The sequence below is a fragment of the Aythya ferina genome (assembly GCF_964211825.1).
Source record: "Aythya ferina genome assembly, chromosome: 4".
NCBI lineage: Eukaryota > Metazoa > Chordata > Aves > Anseriformes > Anatidae > Aythya > Aythya ferina.
The window spans coordinates 64,872,084-64,893,544 of NC_140300.1; the positions used below are offsets into that span (position 1 = coordinate 64,872,084).

The following is a 21,461-nucleotide window of genomic DNA, read 5'->3' on the forward strand; positions in this document are numbered from 1 at the left end:
AGAGGTAGTGATGAGATTTTATGCTCAGAGATATTTTTTTCTTAGTCATCTTAATAATGGATTAAATCAAAATAGTACACTGGAAAATGGAAATCTGGCTTGTTGAAAACATTAAATTTCTTCAATCTTTAACTAAAGGTTTTGACATGGAACAAACATCAGTAAAATTCTAGGCTTTTTTAATACCAAAAAAAAGAAAGAAAAAAAAGGGGGGGGGAGGAGGAAGAAAAAAAAAAGAAAACATTCTTCTAGAAGATTAAAACTTCAGACAGAGTAGGAGGCTTACAATCTTTCAGGACTTAAAGCTAAGCAGAAATAACACAGTGTGTTATGGAAGGCTCATGCCACCTAATGTTTTCTGAACATCTGAGTGGCACACACGTTGGAGGGAACAAGAGCAAATTTTAGGGGAGAGGAAGTGTTCAAATGGCTAGTTCAAAAGTTATTAGCTATTGTTACAAAATTAATATTTTGCTGTACTAATAGCAAAATCCTAAGTCCAACTGCTATTGCCTTTCTTATTTCGGATATAGGTTCCACACTTCTTAAAATCCTGGTGCAGTGTCGCACTCAACTTCAAATTAGTGAGTTTGGTTTCAGTGAAAGAGAGCAACCTTTGTATGCTTTCATGGAGGAGGCTGTGTTCCTGTACATGGAGAATAGATTTTTATCTAGCACAGATCTGGTCCATCTTCTAAAAGTATATTCCAGAAGCACTTGCAGCCTGAAGGAGATCTACATACTAATAGAGCTTATTCTCTTTCTAAACAACCTAGGTAGAGACATGAAAATAAAGGTTTTGTTAGAGGATAAATTTTATCTTCCTCAGCAAAGAGGATTACCTGTATATGGATTTCACCTAAAACAGGCAGAAAATTTTGTGGAAGACACTATTTAGATATTGGCTATATATTACTATTAGTAGAAGTGCATAGGGATCATTCCTTTATTCAACAGATCAAAAACATGTATGATAAGGTGCTTAAGGCAGGAAATGTATTTTAACATCTTTATGGTGTATTCTTAACATAATGTGACTGCTTTTTCTCATTTTCTTTTTCTATATGTTACAATTTCAAGGGGTTTTTTTGTTTGTTTGTTTTGTTTTTGTTTTTAATATACTGAAAATAAGATATTTAAAATGAAAGGTGTAAAAAGGTAACAGTCTCACTGAAAGATTTATGTTGGAAACAATTTGTCACTGAAATTAATGTATCTGACCTCCCGCTTTCTCTAAGTATGATGAAGTTATCTTTGTGCTACTTTTTATTAAAAAAGAGGAACCCAAGGATACAAATTGTATGGACAGTAGGTGAGATAGAGCACGTCCCTCCAACCAGGCTTCAGTGGCCCACTATGGTATCTCCATAGCTCTCAGGCACACTGGACGATTGTACAGATCATTACTAGATTGCTTATTCTAGCTTAAGAAATCAAACTCCTGTGAGGTCTGACAAGCAGTGTGATTTACCATAGTCCTGCTGCTTTATGCCACAGGTTCAAAGCATTTGGCAAAGACAGCTGACTATTAAAGAGATGCTACTGGGTAGAGAAATGTTGGCAAGACTTAAGGGAAAAAAAAAAGTCACAAAAGACATTGTTGACACAACCTATAGGGAGACAGACTCATAGATGTTAAGAGTCATCAACAGATGTTTTCCCCTAAGGACAGTGATGAAATGGTGTTGCAAGCAGTCATAATGACCTGCAAGGAATATATGTATCTTTACCGTTGTCTCCCGGAAAGACAGTTAAACTACAATGAAGCATTGATGTATATAATAATGCTAACAAGAGATGTACAGAGGATGACGTTTTTTTCTGGCACTAGACACAGAGCCAGGATAAACATTAGAATAAAACATCTCATAACAATCCCTTGGTAAATCCGATTTTGATATTGGTAAGGGATAAAATAGTCTGTTGTATGAATAATATCTTCCCAAAAATTTAATGTCACTACCATAAGAGAAGGGCGTATGTCTTTTTTTTTCAGCAAGGATTATTTAGTTTGGCTCCTCTATTACACGGTTAATTCTTGATTAATACTCCACTTCAAAATGCCAACAAAGAAAATGGACAGGGTTTTATTTCTTGAGTAACTTCTTGATTTCCATTTACAAAGATTATGTCATCTACTGTGCTGAGTATTGTGCTACCAGAGAAACTGAACACTTACAAGCAAAAAATACTTTCAAGCTGTTCATCTGTTCATAGCAGCAATAAGTGATTCTAGGGCAACTTACACTGTAACAGAGCCAAAACATAATTAAAGGAAAAATAAATAAATAAATAAATAAATAAATAAATAAAAATATTCTGGTTTAAAACCATAAGAAAAAAAAAATATTTTTTACAAAGAAATTCTGTGAAATATGGGATCCCAGTCTTGGATTTCAATAGTCTCAAGTGTGCTTCTGAACAAAGCCAATGGCTCTTCATTTTGCCAACCAGATGCCCTACTACCAGCTGTTCTCCTAGTTTGATGAGTAACATCTAATCTAAATCTCCCTTCTTTTAACTTAAAACCATTCCCCCTTGTCCTCTCATTGCCTGCCTGAGCAAAAAGTTGCTCTCCATCTTTTTTATAATCCCCCCTTAAGTATTGAAAAGCTTCACCAAGGTCCCCTGGAGCCTTCTCTTCTTCAGGCTGAACATCCCTAGCTCTTTCAGCCCTTCTTCATAGGAGAGGTACTCCAGCCTGCTGATCAACTTTGTAGCCCTCCTCTGGACCCATTCTAACACAGAATCATAAACCCGTAGAATCATAGTATCCTGAGTTGGAAGGGACCCACAAGGATCATCGAGTCCAACTCCTGGGTCCCCAAAGGACCACCCAAAAAAATCAGACCATGTGTCTGAGATCATTGACTCTATGTAGAGGTTCAGAAAGAGGATTATATGTTTCTTTAGGTCATTGTAACTGTGCGTTTGTATTGCCTGAATTGCAGCTGTAGACATTTTGATCAGATGAACATGCAATACCATAATCACAGCTTTGTCTATTTGAATATTAGGGTACACTTGCAATTAAAGATCTGGAATCTTTATCCACATTTGAAGGAACAGTTGAATAAACTATTTTTGCACAGTGTCCCTGTGCTTCCGTATCTGGCATGCAGAAAAGTACAATGATTTTTCTAAACCTATTTCAGTGCTGAGTGTCACTATAGTATATCTTACAATCCTGCCACATAGCAAATTCTGCTAGAAGTCTTGAGAGTTTGAGAAAGTTATTCATTTACAGACTTGCCACTCAAAGACAGGTCTGTGTCTACAAGATGAGTGAACTTCAAAATATACCGCGGGTCTCAACAATTTGGGTAAGTGCTGACAATATCTAAACTACAAAAAAAAAAATTGTCACCTATTTGCAAATTGAAACTTTGATTTGAGAACTGACCAACTGACCTTTTGAGCTATTGCTTTCTCAATATTCTTTTTCTCTGCCACCCTCCAGCCCTTCATAATCTTGGGGTCTTATGGCACATTCTAATCTGTAACAGAGAACATCTGTATACTGTCTCTTTTTTTTATTACTATTATTATTTATATATATTAATATTATTATTTGTGGTTTTTTATTATTAGTAGTAGTAATAACAACAACAACAACAACAACAACTTAGAGCACATTGCCCAGGACCGTGTCCAGATAGCTTTTGAAGAGCTCCAAAGAGAGAGACTCCACAACCTCTTGGGACAGCCTGTTCCAGTGCTCAAAATTGAACCTCTTGTGTTCCAGTTTGTGCCCATTGCCTCTTGTACTGGCACTGGGCACCACTGAAAAGACACAGGCTCTGTCCTCTTGGACACTCCCTTCAGGTATTTATACACAACAAGATCTCCTCTGAGATTCCTCTTCTCCAGGCTGAACCATCCCAACTCTCTCAGACTCTCATAGGAAAGGTGCTTCAAAAATCATTTGAAGAATTGATACTTTAAATACATGGTTAGTTATGTTGCTTAATGGCATTGAGAAAGCTTCAAAGAAGGCAACAGTAACTGGTAAAGAGTGGGGAATGAGGATTAGTCTTTTGCTAGTAAAAAGCACACAGAAAAAAAAAATGCAATGTACAATAAACACAATGCCAACTATATAATGAGCAAAAGGCTGTAAAGGCAAAAACAAGAGAGAGGACACCTTTAAGGAGCTTATTTCAATTTTGTACAGAATTTATTTGAATGGAGGAAAGCCTTATATTTGTTGTAGAACAGAGCAGGATGTATTTCCAAGATATTTAGCCATAAAAGATCTTCATAAGGAGAATGTAAAATATTGAGACAGGTGAGTGCTCATGTAGTTTTGTGGCACAATGATTACAATAGGCCACAAACAGGGAGTTTCTAGAGACATTGGAAAAATAACTTAATTGAGCTCAACAGGTTGAAGAATTACTTTCCAGCTCTTAAGAGAGAATATGAGACAGAATAAGAGAGGATAAGAATAAGAGAGAATATGTTCAACTATGGTTCTGATAGCATCAAAACTACATGAAAACCACAGATACCACCAAAGCACCCATCCATCCTGGCCCATTAGGTCATGGTGCTTTCCTCCCACAAACTGTTGAGCCAGAAGAGCTTTTCCATGATTTCTATCTTCATCTGGGGAGCAAGAAGTTTCTGCTGGAGTAATACCTTGAAGACGGCACTAAATTATATCTATTTAAGGTAGAGGCAACTGTGAACAGCCTCTCAGTCAGTGAATCACAGTGAAATATTTCTTTTCTGGTTGGATTATTGGAAATCAAAATATTACAAACAGAGTCTTTTGTTATAGAATCATTGAAAGTTCTGAGTTGGAAGGGACCCTACAAGGATCATTGAGTCGAACCCCTGGCACCACACAGGTCTACCCCAAAATTCAGACCTATGACTAAGAGCACAGTCCAAACGCTCCTTAAGCTCCCACAGGCTCGGTGCCGTGACTGCGTCCCTGGGGAGCCTGTTGCAGTGCGCGACAGCCCTCTCAGTGAAGAACCTCTTCCTGCTGTCCAGCCTGACCCTCCCCTGTCACAGCCTGACCCCATTCCCTCGGGTCCTGTCACTGGATAGCACTACAGAGAACAGATCGGCGCCTGCCCCTCCACTGCCCCTCGTGAGGAAGCTGTAGGCCGCCATGAGGCCTCCCCTCAGCCTCCTCTTTCCAGGCTGAGCAGGCCCAGTGCCCTCAGCCGCTCCTCCTACGTCTTCCCCTCTAATCCCTTTGACATCTTCGTAGCCCTCATGGTCAGCTTGCTGGCAACCACAGCCCCCAGACCCCTCTCTGCGGGGCTGCCCTCCAGCATCTCGTCACCCAGTCTGTACATGTAGCCAGGGTTGCCCTGCCCCACGTGCAGGACCCCGCACTTGTTAAACTTCATGCAGCTGATGATCGCCCAGCTCTCCAATCTGCCCAGATCTCTCTGAAAGGCCTTTCCACCCTTCACAGAGTCAACAGCTCCTCCCAGTTTGGTATCATCAGCAAATTTGCTCACAACACCTGGTCCTCAAATGGAGCCTTGGGGGACCCCACTGGTGACCGTCCACCAGCCTGATGCGGCCCCGTTTACCACAACCCTTTGAGCCCTACCTGTCAGCCACTTATACACCCATCGTATGATGGTTTTGTCCAGCATTTGGACATTTGGTTCAGTAGGATCCTATGGGAAACTGTGTCAAAAGCTTTACTGAAATCCAAAAAGATGACATCAGCTGGTTTCCCTTGGTCAACTAGATGGGTGATCTTATCATAAAAGGAAATCAAATTTATTTACCAGGATCTAGCCCTGTTGGCTGGGACCAGTGACACCAAAGAAGAGAGGAAAGCGGTTTTGTTGGTTGTTGTTGTTTATTAATATTGTTCTTGTTGCAATGTATTTATTTATTATTTGTCTGATGATTATTCTATCAGTTTGTTGCCCCAGCTTGGGAAGAACTGATAACCAAGCGCCATGAAGGGCCTTTACGTTGCACTCCTGCGCTTCTTCCAGGCAGACCTGAAGACTTCTGCCTCTTCCAAGGAGCAGCTGTCTGTGTCACCGTTCTGAGGGATCTGCTGCTCTTCTCTGGGCACCGCCATGCAGGGCAGGGCTTCGTCTTCAGGCACCCCTTGGGCAGCCTTCTCGTCCTCAGGCCGAGACACCCCATGCCCAGTGTGGCCTTGGGAAGGGTTCTCCTGTCGCCCCGGTGCAGCAGCCCAGAGGAAGCCGAGTGCACTCTTGCCCAGTGCTTGGGACTCCGTGCAGAAGAGATGACACCTCTGCAGGAGAGGTGGGGATAGGGGACGGGGATGGGGATGAGGGGAGGGGGAGAGGCCACGGTGCAGGCAAGCCTGCGTGATGGTCACCGGGTGGCCTCTCCCCCCTACTTGCGGAGGCGGAGGCAGGGCCGGGAATATGGAGCAGTCCGGGCGGTTCTGCGAAGACGGTGGTATGGTCTCGCTGGTGGGAGCCCTGGCACGATGACGCTGTGCCATGTCAGATAGGATGGAGGTGGATCCACCTCCATGGGCTCTTCCTCCTCCGCAGGCGGATCCACCTCCATGGGCTCCACACCATCCGCCGCGGCTGCTCCGTCTCGGCCAGCGCTCCTCCGCCTCCACTTCTTCTCTGGTTCCGCGAACCAAATTGTCCCACTCAGGGGTGGGCAGCCGTCAGCCCAGGTCCTCTTCATCCCAACCATCGTTGGTAGTCGCCAGAGGGCCTGGGAGATCAGCGAGCGGGGGGCCAGGCGCAGGGGCTTTTATAGGCGCCAGGACAATGCAGGGGGGGCGAAGCCACTGTGACATCAGGAGGCCGCTGTGATAGCCGCTGTGATGGCGTGCCATGCCCCAGGCCCAACATGGCCGTGTTGGGAGGGGGCTTGTGCAGCCCCAAGGGGTGTCTCGGTCTAAGCACAGGAAGGCTGCCCAACAAGTGCTTGACAATGAAGCCACAACACGAACAACAAGAACAATAATAATAATAAACAACAACCAGTAAAACCATTTTTCTATCTTCTTTGGTGTCATTGGTCCCAGCCAACAGGGGTTCACGAGACCTGTAGCCTTCTGCTTCTTCTGAGGAGCAGCTGTCTGCATCACCCTTTTGAGGGATCTGCTGCTGCCACAAGCAGGGCTGGTTTGGAACAACCTGCTGTGTGCACGCAGTGTAGCCATGTGCCATGCAGAGATACCAGCCGAGCACCCTGAGCAGCGGTGGCACAGCAGCGTGCTGGCACTGCTGGCTTCTTAGCTCTGCATGCACGTGCCCTGCTTCCAGTCCTGCAGCAAGGCTGCTGGTGGCATTAAAACGGGAGGAGTGGCTGATCCACCGCAAGGCTGTGCTGCCATTCAGAGAGACCTGGACAGGTTGAAGAGATTAGCAGTTTAGTATCATCAGTGAATTTACTCAAAACACCTTCTAGCCCTACATCCTGCACCCTCGGCTCCTCACGAGCAGGTTACAGATCCCCCCCCTCCAGTGCCCGGCTGTGCAGGGCCGGGCAGGGGGCGCTGCTGGCTCCGCTCGTGCCTCCTCAGCCGCCCTCACGAGGGGCCTCGAGGCAGGAAAAAAGCCCTAAAAAACCAAAAAGCCATGCCTGCCGCCATCCTCTGCTCCGGGAACAGATCAGTGCCACTTCATGCTCGGAGTGGATCCCATTACTGGAGGGTGTCATACAGGTGAGGAGCTCGGTGTCCCAGTCTTTCTTATAGCACGTGTTTTCTTCTTTGCTGTCTGGTGTGTTTGAAACTTGGCAAGGTCAGGAACCATTTCCACTCCATTATCAGGTGGTAAATGGCTTTTTCAGTCCTTTCTCTTTGTCTTCTGTGTGTCTTTTTCAGTTTATCTGCCTGTGAAAACCAATGGAATTGAACTCTAAGCATAGCTTTCTGTTCCTTTCCCCATAGCTGTGCTTGCTGCCACTGTGTTTTAAGTGGTGAAGGCTCTTTCATAAAAAACAAAAGGACATTTCCTTGATCGATTCATACCTTCAGTATGCTTTCCAAGTATTTTAATCTAAACAGGGCTGTAGGAAGGAAACTCTGCTTTTAACATTGCTTAAATCAGTAAGGATGTTTTGTTCATGTGGGGAAAAAATATATATATTTGTTTCTCTGATTTTGGAAAAAGCTGGACTCAGTTGTGATACAAAAATCACAAACCCCAAATTAACTGTCTAATGCTTTGCAAGAAAAGTGCATTCTAATAATACCATGAAAGCTCAATATCTAATCACTGGAACAGTGGGGAAGCCGAAGGATCCATTAATGAAAGCTTCTGTTTTGCATCAGTTTGATTAAAACAAACAATTTAAACTGACAGATGATGTTTCACATGGTGGACAGGGGGCTGCTCTGTTATGTGAGTTTCTTATGCCTGAAGATCAATAAACTGCTGTGAAAAATCTCCGCCTGTGTGGTCACACAGCAGTTCAACACAGGTTATGGGATATATGAAATTTACCAGTGTACTGGCAGCAAAGTGGCCTGGATCTGACTGTAGGGCCTTCACAGCTGTTGTGCTGGATAGCGGCATTTACAGGAATGCAATGATATATTTTGTGAAGGTGAAAAGATGAAGTGCTGGAGAGGCATATCAATCATTCTCATCCTACCTCCTACCTCCTCCCCCAGAAAAGGGTGGTGTTTATTGTGGCATCAACGCAAAAAGCAAACACGTTCATTTCCTCTGCTTCTCTTGTTGGTTACCAAATAACAGATATGACAACAGAGGGATTTGATATTCCATCAGCATCATAGCTGTATCCAGGCAGGCACCTGACCCACATGAGACCAAGTCTGAAAGCTTTAAAATGTGAGTTTTGAGGGGAGTTCTGCATATATATATATATATATATATATATATATATATATATATATATAATATATATAATATATATATATTATATATTATATATGATATATGATATATATTATATATAATATATATAATATATATATATATTTATATATATATATATAATATATATATATATATAATCTGGAAATTATACGTTGCCTCCGTTTGTAATAGTATGCAGAACTTCACTGTACAAGATACTGAGCACTTCCAGAAAGGCTCTGGCTGCTTGCCTATACAACTGATGAATCTGAGGACTGAGTCTTCAGAGAAATGAGTCCTGTTTTTAATGGTATTACCATTTTCACTTCTTTCTTGAGAATGCTATGCCTAAGTGGAGAGCAATCCCACAGAAAGGGATCTGTGGGTTTTAGATGCCAAGGTGAGTCAACAGTGGATGCTGACAGACAAAAGGGCCAACTGTGTGTGTCCTGGAGCGCATCAAGCATGGCATTGCTAGCCAGTTGAGGGAAGGGATTGTCTTGCACTACTCTGCGATGATGCAGCCTCACCTCAAGAACTATGTGCAGTTTTGGGCACAAGAATATAGAAAGGACATAAAACAACTAGAGAGCATCCTAAGGAGGGCTATGAAAATGGTGAAGGTTCTGGAGGGTAAGACATGATGACCAGCTGAGGTCACTTAGTTTGTTCAGTCCACTGAAGAGGAGGCTGAGGGGAGGCCTCATGGCGGCCTACAGCTTCCTCACAAGGGGCGTAGAGGGGCAGGTACTGATCATCGCCAGCGACCAGTGATAGGACCCAAGGAAATAACATGAGGCTATGTCAGGGGAAGTTCAGATTGGATATTAGGAAAAGTTTCTTCATTGGGGGGGTGAAGGCCGAGAACAGGCTCTCCATGGAAGTGGTCATGGCACGGAGCCTGCCAGAGCTCAAGAAGCATTTGGACAATGCTCTTAGACATTTGGTTTAACTTTTAGGTAGTCCTGTGTAGAGCCAGGAGTTAGACTCCATGATCCTTGTGGGCACCACTCAGCTCAGGATATTTTGTGGCAATATATTTAAAACAACAACAACAGAAACAACAACAAAAAACCTGCCACCGTCAAATGTGTGACTTGACAGCATCTAAACTAGATCATTTCTCAAGGCAACCTTGTGGCAGCAACAGTTTAAATTTTACTGTGAGATGCTCCTAAATATTAAGCCATTGCAAGCACCAGGCTGCTAGAATGTACCTGATTTATTTATGAGGCTGCAATAGTTCTGTCAAGTGCCAAGAAAAGTTTCCCACCTGTACTAACTGTTGTCAGAGTTATGCTGCTGAGCAGGGCTAGCCAACTGCTAAATAATGCATGGGTCGTGGTGTGTTTACAAAATGCTTTCTGATAAATTTCCATTTTTCTAGACAATTCGAGAAGTTGTTACGCCTATCATGCTTTGTATCAGTAGCTGTAAGCTTCTAGGCCATGTCATGTCTTTTCACACAGTCTTGGTACCCATGACATGGGGTAGCAGCACAGTTACACACAGTCCTTTTTTATATGGAAGTGATAGGATTCATAAAGTAAGTAAACTGGGCTAGCAGCCTGATTGTTGAGTAAAGATTGTTCAATAAAGATATATATTTTTAGCATTATTTTCATAGATATGTTTGTCAAATATTTGCTTTGTATTCCGCTTCATTATTAAAGCAAAACCCAAAACAAGTATGCTTGAACACTGAGGCAGTCTGCCTACTTGGAGCTCTTCAAAAGCCATCTGTCTGGACAAGGTTCTGGGCAACCTCCTCTAGGTGACCCTGCTTGAGCAAGGGGGGTGGACCAGATGATCTCCAGAGGTCCCTTACAACTTCAGCCATTCGGTGATTCTGAGTTTCTGTGGTGCTTTGGCCAGTCAGTATTTCTGTGTGTCCTCTTTGGTCCTGTGTATGCGAAGGTAAATAAATCCTGCTGCTGACAGCATTGTGCTGACAGCAGTGAGGAAGAGCTGCAAACACTCATGGAGTCTGCAGGCATTACAGGAGCTGTCAGCAGCTGGATACTAATACCAGGAATTTGTACTTCACCCTGCAGTAACTGGTGTCTGGACTAATGGAAGCCTTTCCTTGGGAAGATGTGCTCCTGTATGCTCTAAACCCATCTCTAGCTTCTTCACTTGCCTGTGTGAGGCCGGCCAACAGATAAAAAGGAATTGTTTGGAGATTTCCACTTTCTTAATTACCGCTGAATAACTTTTACAAACTATCTGATTTGACTTGCATCAGAGAACCATTATGTGATTTTTAATGGGATTTTCTCCCTGCTGTTTTTGTTCAGGAGTCCAGACTGAAATGGTTTATTTTTCTGTGTTATACACTCTTCCAGTTACACATAAGTGCTTCCTTTGGCTGTATTGGACATCATAACAATTTTATTTCCAAACTCTGTATGACAAGTGCGAAAAATGTAATGGGTCACATTTTCTGGAGGAGCTGCAGTTTAGAATCAGGCCAGTCTACACACTGTCAGATAAAACACTTTAAATAATGCTATGCATGCACAGGGAGAGCTGTTGCTCCTTTGCATAATCTGAACAAGTGCTTGCTATTCTGGGGTCATAAGAGAAACAAGGTTATTTTGCAGATATAAATCATGGAAACTGTCTTGTCTACATAACCTTTTAAACACCTCCCTGATACACACTTTGGATGAAATTTGCAAAGGCACAAAATGCTCACTGAAAGGTACGAGGAACTTGACATCTAGCTACTGCTAACCACTTGTAAGAAACATTCCCTTTTTTCTTGCCAGACTTCAATACCAAATATCCACTGGTTTAGGTGAATGGCCACAGTCAAAAAAAAAAAAAAAAAAAAAAAAAAAAAAGAAAAAGAAAAGAAAAAAGGAGATGCAGTAATGTGGGATTAGGTCACCACCAGCAGCATGCTAAAAGAAGAGGTAAATTCAGCAGGTGATTTACTGGGATAACAAATTCAGTATACATAGATACAAGGTGGTGGCTGTTTTGAAGAGGATATGTTTTCTAACTGGCACTAGCAAGGAAAAAAACTGTTATTTTTCTCTGCTGTTCTCAGTGGCCTTCTGTGCCATTCTTTTAAATTTCATATATCAAGGTAGAAGCAGACTTCTATAGTTAGCAATAATATTGAATCAAAAGAAGAAATATATAACATCTTTGCTGCTCAGAACATTCTAATATGTAATAATAATAATGGAGTGGATAGAAAGTCTTTTTAGTCAGACTATGCAGCAGGGATTCATTTTCTTTCTTTGGGTCTGTATTTTGTATACGATGCCTGCACTGTTCTGCAGCACAGTTGGAGGAGTCACAGTGCAGCTGTTGGTATTCACAATAGGTCTCCCTCCAACCTTGATGGAGTAGCAGTATTAAACACCAGCCAGCCAGGCTGGCAGCAGTCTTGTTGGTTTTTGTTTTGTTTTGTTTTTAATTGTTTGGAAACAGGAGTGGTGAGGTAATAATAGGCCAACTCCTGTTTTTTCCCCTGCCATCAGAATCATTCCAGAGTGTTTATCAATATGGTGACAGGCACTTTAAATATAAATATAAATATAAATATAAATATAAATATAAATATAAATATAAATATAATGTATATATTTATATAAACTTTAACACGTAATCTTTATAAGCCACTGATTCCTGCAAAATGTAAGTGTGACCTGTAAAACTTTAACTGCTCTGGAATCCATCTACATATTATATGTTTTAGGGTGCAATACTGTGTATAATATATTTCTGCTTAGATGATAGAGCTTTTTAAACATTATTCAGTGCAGAAGTTTCAGGCTAGATACTCAACATGACCTGGATGTGTTAGGATTCAGTGTTGATGAACTGCTTCAGTTCAGCTGAAAAACTGATGAAAATAAATGAAGGACAATTTAGATGTTATTATGTGAGACATCAATATAGATAATCCACTGGAGCTTAACGTCTGCGTGTGTGATAAGCCCAGGTTGATGAAAAAATGCAAAATAATTCTTTACTATCTGTGTTTTACTGGGAGAGTTATTTACTTTATAGTCTTCCTCAAGGCCCTGGCATCCTAGCTGGGGTGCTCACGTAGCTTAGGAGGAGGTGTTTTAACCATTTTGCTAGTGGAAAACTGAGTCACAGAAAAAAAATAGTATAGTGTAGTATAATTTTATATATAATGCTGTATTACTGTAGTATGATTTTATATATAATGCTGTATTACATTGCTATGGTACTATACTGCACTGCAGTGCTTGAGGTATGCACTACAGTTTGTAGTTCAACATGAGCAAAAATTTATTCCACTTTCTGCTCTTCAAAATTTAGGAACTCTGTTAAAAATGAAGTAAAGCATTGCTCTTACTAAAAACAAGTTATGTGGCTGTTCCCTAGGTCTTCTGTCATTTGATTCCTTCTACGAGTGCCACGAACTTCTTAGGGACAGAAGTCAGATTTATGAGATGATAATTGCTATGTTTTTTCTTCTACTTTCTCCTCTACTGTCATTTCTAAGTCTAGGAACAATTAGAAGGCACGGAAAAGACAAGCCATAACATTAATTGCAACTGTAGTTAAAAAATATAATTCCTTTGGATGTAAATTTCAGCCATGTTATCAAAAGTAAGGGAATGACAAACCTGTTTCAGTCTGAGGTGCTGGGATTTTTGATACTCCTCATCTGTTTTGAAAGAAACCCTAATTTTTTACGGGGCCTATAAGACACCCAGTGTTTTATAAACACTTTAAGGACTTGCATTTGAAAGGAAAGGAAAGTACCTGAATCAAAATGACAAATGTATTAGTTACACTTTTGCATTCTGTATACCAGCAAAAAGAAAAGGTGTTTATTTTGTAAATTTATGATTAAAATGAATGAGGTGTTATAAACCAAAACATATGCATCGGGATGAGAAGCCATAGGTTATAATCTATTTTTATGTGTGTATGTAGATTACAGTGAATCCATTAGATTACTTTACGTTCCTTTTATTAACAGCTTATCTGCTTTCCTCAGCAGTTTAAACTCACTGAATAGATTCAGTGCCTTGAACAAAGAAAACAGTAATTCCTGGGGAAGGAAGAATCAATACTTTGCCTTCCATTTAACTGAAAATAAAACCCAAGCTTGCAGATCATAACTTTGTGAGTACCCTTGTAAAATCCTGAAGCAGATTTGTCTTCATCTGGGGCTCTCCCATCCAGGAAGGTACTGTGCAGGTGTTTCAGTGAACTTGCAGCATGTTTGCTGCTCCCTACTTTCTCTGGACAGCCTTGGGGCACAGTAAGTTTGACAAGTTTGACTGCATACAGATGGTGAAGGTCAGGCAGGTAGTGTGCTAACAATTCTCACTCTATTTCACTGCCCTAATGAATGAACATTACCTCTGAATCTCTTTTAGTCAAGTTTCTATAAATTATCATGTGGTTTCATTCAGGGTGATATTGGGTGCTTCAGTTTGGTATTCAAAGAAAAGAAAAGGAAAAAAAAAAAAAAAAAACACAATTGAAATACTCTTTAAAAGGTCTCCAAATAATGAATGGACTTTGGCCTTCCTTCAGTTATAGGCCATTTAGAAAGCATCTTCACTTTTTCTTGGGCATTGTATTACAGAATCACAGAATAGTAGAAGTTGGAAGGGACCTCTGGAGATCAACTACAGTCCAACCCCCTCCTAAAGCAGAGGCAGCAAGTAGGTTGCCCAGGTCCACATCCAGCTGGGTTTTGAATATTTCCAAGGATGGAGACTATTACAACCTTTCTGGGCAACCTGTACCAGTACTCAGTCAACCTGACAGTAAAAACGTGTTTTCTTGTTTTCAGGTGGAATTTCATATGACTCAACCTGTGAACATTATTTCTTGTCCTGTCATGTGGCAGTCTATCCAGGGACTTCTCAGGCAGAAAACAGAGGATGAAGACTCTGTCTTCATGGTAAGTTTTCCAATACCAGATTGGATCCTGTTCCCTCATTCGTTTTTATCTGAGGTTTTGCCTTTTTGGTTAGAATAACATTCGTACTTTTGTTTTAATGACTTCCAAAGTAGAGCACCCTCCTATGGGAGCAAAAGAAGCTGTTTTGCCTTGTGATTGTTTGTGTGACCTCAGTTGAGCTTAAGGCTCCTCTGAAAATATTAGGCAGTTTAGCCTCTATTATCTGTAGTATGCTATGGAGATCTCCTGGAGGTTTTTTTGTCTGTTCTTATCCTTGGCTACTGGAGGTAGATTAAAAGTCGGTATAGCTTTTTTATTTTCCTTTAAAAAACACTCAAAGACGTATACTTTTGCTTAACTCAGACATACAGGTTGTGTTTAAGAACAGAAACCTCAGGTTAGAAAACACAACAACAACAAGAACAACAAAATGCACTAGTGTTTTAAAAATGTGTGTATATATCCATGTGTCTGTGTACATGTGCGTTTGTGTTTTTCTACTCCTGGGCAAGCCACATGACTTTGGGATGCTTTGAATCCTAGCAGCTGCAAAGAAAATGGTTCTGTAATACAGATAATGCATGCTACATCTCTGTGCTCCTAGAATGCCATCATCTAAGGAGGGGCCAGAGGAATATGGTATTCAGGGATTCAGTACCTATTGTTTCATTTGGAAGCTGTTTTTTCTGCAGTAGGAGCTCATGTACTAAATACATGTAAAATGAAAATGGGTATAACCTCATCAAGAGTAAAATAGTTTAAAATCAATGAAAACAAAGTAGTTCAGTATCATACATGGCAAAGGGGCAGGGGAAGGAAGTTTAAGCTCTATATATTTAAGATGTAGCATCCTGTAAATTTTAACTACTCCCAAAATACTATTACAAATGGCTAACTGGCACTCCTATGTAATTATTACACTAAATTATGTCTAAAAGACAAGTGGATTCCACTAAGAGTTCACACTCTTAGTGCTGGAGAGTTCAGATATTAATATATGGGAATTAAAAACAATAATAACTTTGCTCTAATTGGTCTTATTTCACATTAATTCCCACCATCTCTCTCCTGCTCCTGAACATACAAGCAGAATAATGTTGCAAAGCGCATTATAATGACCTTAAATAATTCTTCTATCTTCTGCAGGTCTCGTTCTTTCTGTACCTAACAGCAGTGTTATGTCTGCTGCTAGCAGACACTTGAATAAGTTTTATTTCCTTAAAGGAAAAAAATAAAGTTATGACAAGGATTTACAAATGCCTGGGGTAACTGACTCGCAGCAAACTGATTAGTCATAGCAGAGCACACACAGGCTTTATTTGTATAAGTTTTTCACAGTGAAACAAGAATTCCAGCAAGTTTTGTCTAAGTCTCCGCTATGGTTGTTTTTGCCCTTTTACCATTGTGTATCTTTTACCATTGTAAACTGCTACCTGTGAACTCTTCTGTGACTTGTTTGATTATGTTCACGTTAGTTTTTCTCTTGATACCTTCTGAAAGGTTTCTTTTTTCAATTATTCGCTGTGATGGTAGGCAGGATATTACAGCAACAAGAACGAATGTTGTCATATCAGACATATTTGATTTGTTTTTTTTTTTGAGAGGGGTGTTTGATTTTGATCATATTTACGGAGCTGTGAAAAATCAGATGATACCTATCAGCACACAGGAGATCAGCATCTCTTCTGTAAGTCAGCAGTCGAATATAAAAAATACCAGTATTTACCACTGACAAAAACAACTCTAAGTGCGTGACCACTATGTTACATTTCTACTGTGTTGATAGCAAAGCTAAAGTTCTAGGTTAAAGTAAAAGTTGGCAAGAAACAGGGAATTTAAAACTTGCTGAGGGTGCACTCAATCTCACTGTACATCACCAACAAAAATGTTAAACAGCTCTGGTCCCAGTACAGGCCTCTGAAGAGCAGCACTCATTACTGATCTCCTCTTGGATGTTAAGCCATTGACTGCAACTCTTAAGTGAGAACATCCAGTCAATTCCTTACACACTGAGTTGTCCATCTGCCAAATCCATGTTTCTTCAATTTAGAGAGAAGGATATCGCGGGGGACAGTGTCGGATGCTTTGTGCAAGTCCAGGTAGATGATGTCAGTTGTTCTTCTGTTGTCTGCCACTGTTGTAATCCTGTCATAGAAGGCCACCAGATTTGTCAGGCATGATCTGCCTTTAGTGAAAATCACAGAACCTCAGCCATTGTGTGATTCTGTGATGTGCACCAGCACCATCTGTAATGGTGTATGTCTTGTATCTGCATTTAGGTGTCAGAAACACAGTTTTGTGGCAAGCATGGATAACAGCAGTACCCACTGGTAAAAGTGCTAATGGCTCTGTCCTGCTGCTGTCTGTCCAGTGAGACTGGTTGTTGGTGTTGTTCCTACAGTCCTGATTCTTCAGCTCAAACTGCAGCTACTTAAGCTTTTAGACTAGAAGGTGTCCTTTCAGTCCCATGTGTGTTGACTAGCGTGGCATCCACCACATCAGGAAGTTAGCCTGCATGATACCATCTCTGCTGTCTCCCAGCATCAGACCATGTTTCTTCTGGCCAAGCTACAAGTGTAAAACTATGTGTAGTCTGTCTCAAAGACAGCAAGGGGTTCTCAGCTTTATTGTTTTCTGTTATGTTAGAGGCCACTGGAAGGTACTTTGCTAAGAAAACTTTTTGAGAAAACCCTTGCCGAGGTTTTGTCCTGTTACCTGAGAGGTGACTCACAGCCTGAGTCTGTCCTTTACCAAGGCAGCTGTCAGTTTGAAGTGTGACTATTATCATCTCCCTTCTGACTCTGTGCACTTCCAGATAAAATAATGGCCATTACAGGCAACTCTCCAGGCTGCTCTCACCCACAGTGCTTGTAACCCACACAGGAGAGGAGAGGAACGACTATTCCAGGGCGATCTGGATAGGCTAGATCAGTGGGCCTCATCCGACAACATGACATTCAGTAAGGCTAAGTGCTGGATGCTACACTTAGACCTTAGCTCCATGCCAGGATACAGACCTGGAAATAACGTCCAGCAGAAAAGGACCTGGGAGTGCTGGTCAACAGCTGACTGAACACGAGCCAGCAGTGTACCCACAAAGCCAACGACATCCTGGTTTGCATAAGAAATAGGGTGGCCAGCAAGTTGATTAGGCTGCTACAACCTCCAGTGTAGATACATTTTATCCTTCTACATTTCATTCCTATTAGTTAATCTTACTGTGGTAAATTACTTTGTAAAATGGTCTTAATTAAAGCAGAATAATTTTGGGTATATCTCAAGCTTACTCTCTCTTTGGTCTGAATTTATCAGAAGAGTTTAGACCTGAACACAAATTAGAGAGGTTAACATGAGGGACTACACGTCCCCGTTCCTATGGAATGGTACATATTTTGTCCCACTTACATAACCTTTAAAGTACACTCGTACTCATTCTCTTGAAATATATGGCAAAAACGTTTGATGTTAGTTTGAATTGACTTGAACAAGATAACTTAGTAAGAATCTTTCTGTCCTCTCCAGACAGGCATGATTTCAAAAATATTTATACCATGAGAAGAGGGAACACTTCTGTTAATACAACTGATTTCAGCAGCAAAGAATAGTTGTAAGAAAGTGAAAGTAATTGCTAGGAAAGAAACAGAGCAGGAAAGTGAAAGACATATGCCAGATAGATAGACAGGGACTCTTCATCTTTGAAAAGAGATGATTCTTTGTCTGGGTTTCAGCTGGGATAGAGCTAATTTTCCTTCTAGTAGTTGGTATGGCGCTGTGTTTGGGATTTAGGATGAGAATAATATTGGTAACACACTGTCTATAATCAGGCATTCCAGGTAAATAAAGAGTAACAGTGCATAGTTGCTTCTTGCACAAGAACGTGCTTATATCAAGTTAAGCATGGGGAAGAAGGGATGGTGAGAACAGATGGAAAGATGTTCTTCTTCACACAGTGTTTTTGAGCAATGTGATCTCATGGTATGTATACCTGCTAGTGGCAGAGGGGTTGGAATTAGGCCTACATGTATAAAGATCCCTTCCAACCCATACCAATCTATGATTTTATGATCTAGTTAAGCTTGGTATGGTTGCCATTAGGTGTTAAGGATGCTAAGATATTACGTGCTTTCTGAAAAGCAGCTGGTGATAATCACATAGGAAAAATGCATGTATCTTTGAAAAAAGTTCACCCAATTTTTTTGCATAATTCATGCACGTACAGAATGTTACTATTTGGGTGTGGAAAGTTAGGTTTTCCTGTCCAGTGCGGTGAATCTCTTCCGTATAGGTAGTAGCATTCTTCATACTCTTACTAGTACGGAAGGTGACTTGCAACAGAGTTTGCTTGGGGACCAAACCTCAGAGTCACACATTCACCACAGGCTGCATTTTTACTCTTTTTGATTCATTTTATTTTTATTTTATGTAGGGGAAAGAATTGCTTAATTCTTTTCAAGGAAAACCTTTCTCTTTGCACCAGAACCCTTGCATGTGCAGGAGCACTATAAGGCTCAGCTGTGCTCCTTCTATGTCCACTTTATTATAAATTCACAGGTGTGTAACTCTTGTTCTGCCTTCTGTAACACTGGAATCACAGTAGAAACAAGGGTGAGGCAAAGGCTAAGAGAAGGGTTTTGCCTTTGAACAACAGAGTGAGATCTGTGGCAATCTCTTCCTGTTTCCCCTCCACTCACTCCCTGCCCTCCCCCAGGTCTGCATGAGATCAATAATCAAGATTTTTATGGGCAGTGGGTATGAAATAATACTGTGTCCATGGTGAGATTCCAAGAGTCTCTGAAAGGTAATGGATAACACAGTTAATATCTCAGCCTTTGTTAAATAATTTATAGCCTATGAATTGTTCATTAATTAAATGATAGGGTTGCCATAATTAAAAGAATCAGCTGGTTGGAGAAAGCAAAAAGATGACGTTGTTAAGGTTTAGTTCTTTCCCAAGTCCTTGAGATCTACTGGTCCTGGAAATGAATAGATGCAATACCTGTGATTTTAATAAGCTAGCAGCTGCTAGTCTTGCGAGGCCTGAAGGCAGTAGAGGGGAACAACCAGATGGCTTGAAGGAAATAACTCAGAAGAGCTAATTGTTGTCTGAGTTTACCCTGTAAGTAAGTCCCAGAGGCTAGAAGTAACATATTAATTGGAAAGACATCAGAACAAAATATTAGGAAAAAAAAAAAAAAGAGCAAACCCAGAAATACAGAATAATGACAAAAGAGGATAGAAACGTGTAGCAAATGACCAGAAAAGCTTGTGCCATTATTAGTTGGGTTGCATTTGGCTGTGATGCATTCTTATGCTAGAAGGAAGCTGATACAACATTGGCATGTCAGAAAGAGGTGACGGTGAACTGTATGTGGCACACAAATTGTCTTGGGTTTATTGAACAAGCTGTTCTAACAAGTCAAGTTAGTCTGTCGTTTTTGTGTTCTTTTCAGTGATCTGTGCCATATATTTGGGATTAAAGTACAAAATACCTCTTCAGTAAGCCTTGTGGGAAGAACGAGTCGCACAAAGTAAGATGTTATTAAATGGCCTTCCTAACCCAGTGGGAAGAAATTCCTTGTTCTGTTTTCCTGTCCTTGCTCACTCATGTGCAATATCCAGAATAAATGAGACTTATCTTTTGATTTCCATCCTCTTTCAGTCTGGGGTTGTGTTATTTCTGAGTTACTTGGTGAGTAAACAACCATTAAAAAAAAAATCTTCAATAGGGTGTCAAATCAGTGCTGTTCTACCACACTGGTAATTGGTGTAAAGCCATCATTACATTGTTTTACCAGTGTTCGTTACTGTTTTGTGGAGATGTAACATGGCTGTTCTGATAAGAGGAAGTAGGTGTAAGAATGGTTGTGTGTATTTTGTTGAGAATGATTTTATCACTCAGACTCCTAAGCATCAGCATGAATGGAAATAAAGATATACCTCAGTAGTAAATCCTTTTGCAAGGTTTGCATGTAGAAGGGGGCTCACAGTTACACAGTAGCCTACAAATGATAGGAGAACTGTTGTCTGTTCTTGTTAAATGAAGCTGTAGAGCAACTGACAAATCTATCAGTCCCTGTAAGGTCATGCATAATGTGGCAGAAAAAGTCAGTACACGATGCAGAGTCTGCTATTACCCATGTTACTACATGCTGCTCCCTGCCAGAAAAGTCTGTACCTTCTCAAAGAGGTTGGGAAGAAATCTAAATTATCATGGCTCACTAAAGCAGTGGAAAATAAACATAATTGATGTAGAGTAAGGATGCATAAAATCAGCGGCCCGAGTAAAGTTCTTAAATCCATAGCTCTTGAGGTATTTAAGAGTCTAACTCATGGTGACATTATGAGAAACTAGGTTTGTAAATAGGGTAGCTGGTGGATTTGGGGTTGGTTAAGGAGCATACCTTCATTCTTACAAGATGTTACATGGTGGTGTTATAGTGAAAGGAGACTGTAACTATTCTAAACTGTCTTTCTCTGCATGAACACACAAGCTGTGCCTTAGAGGAACGTCATTTCTGCTTCTAAGGTGTAGCTGGCACTTAGGAGTGAAGTGTTATTTTAGAGCATGTATTTAGGAATGCGTATGTGTGGGGAAGGGCATGTCTCCATCCACCATCCCCAGGATGGTGTGGGTCTGCCAGAAGCCTCCTGGGCTCACCAAATATGAATAAGATATAAAAACACTTTCAGTTTCGGAGTTCCACAGTATTGCTATCATTTTTGGCTGTATTTTCTAATGGCCC

The 21,461-nt window shown here is 40.9% G+C and overlaps 1 long non-coding RNA gene across 2 annotated transcripts in view; it reads left to right on the forward strand.

The window, feature by feature from the left end:
* Positions 1-21,461, forward strand: part of LOC311435655 — a 165,722-nt gene that overhangs the window by 31,432 nt on the left and 112,829 nt on the right. For both annotated transcript variants that reach the window (XR_014692304.1, XR_014692305.1), the window contains exon 2: positions 14,608-14,718. This is a non-coding gene — a long non-coding RNA (uncharacterized lncRNA). The remainder of the gene's footprint in view (positions 1-14,607; positions 14,719-21,461) is intronic.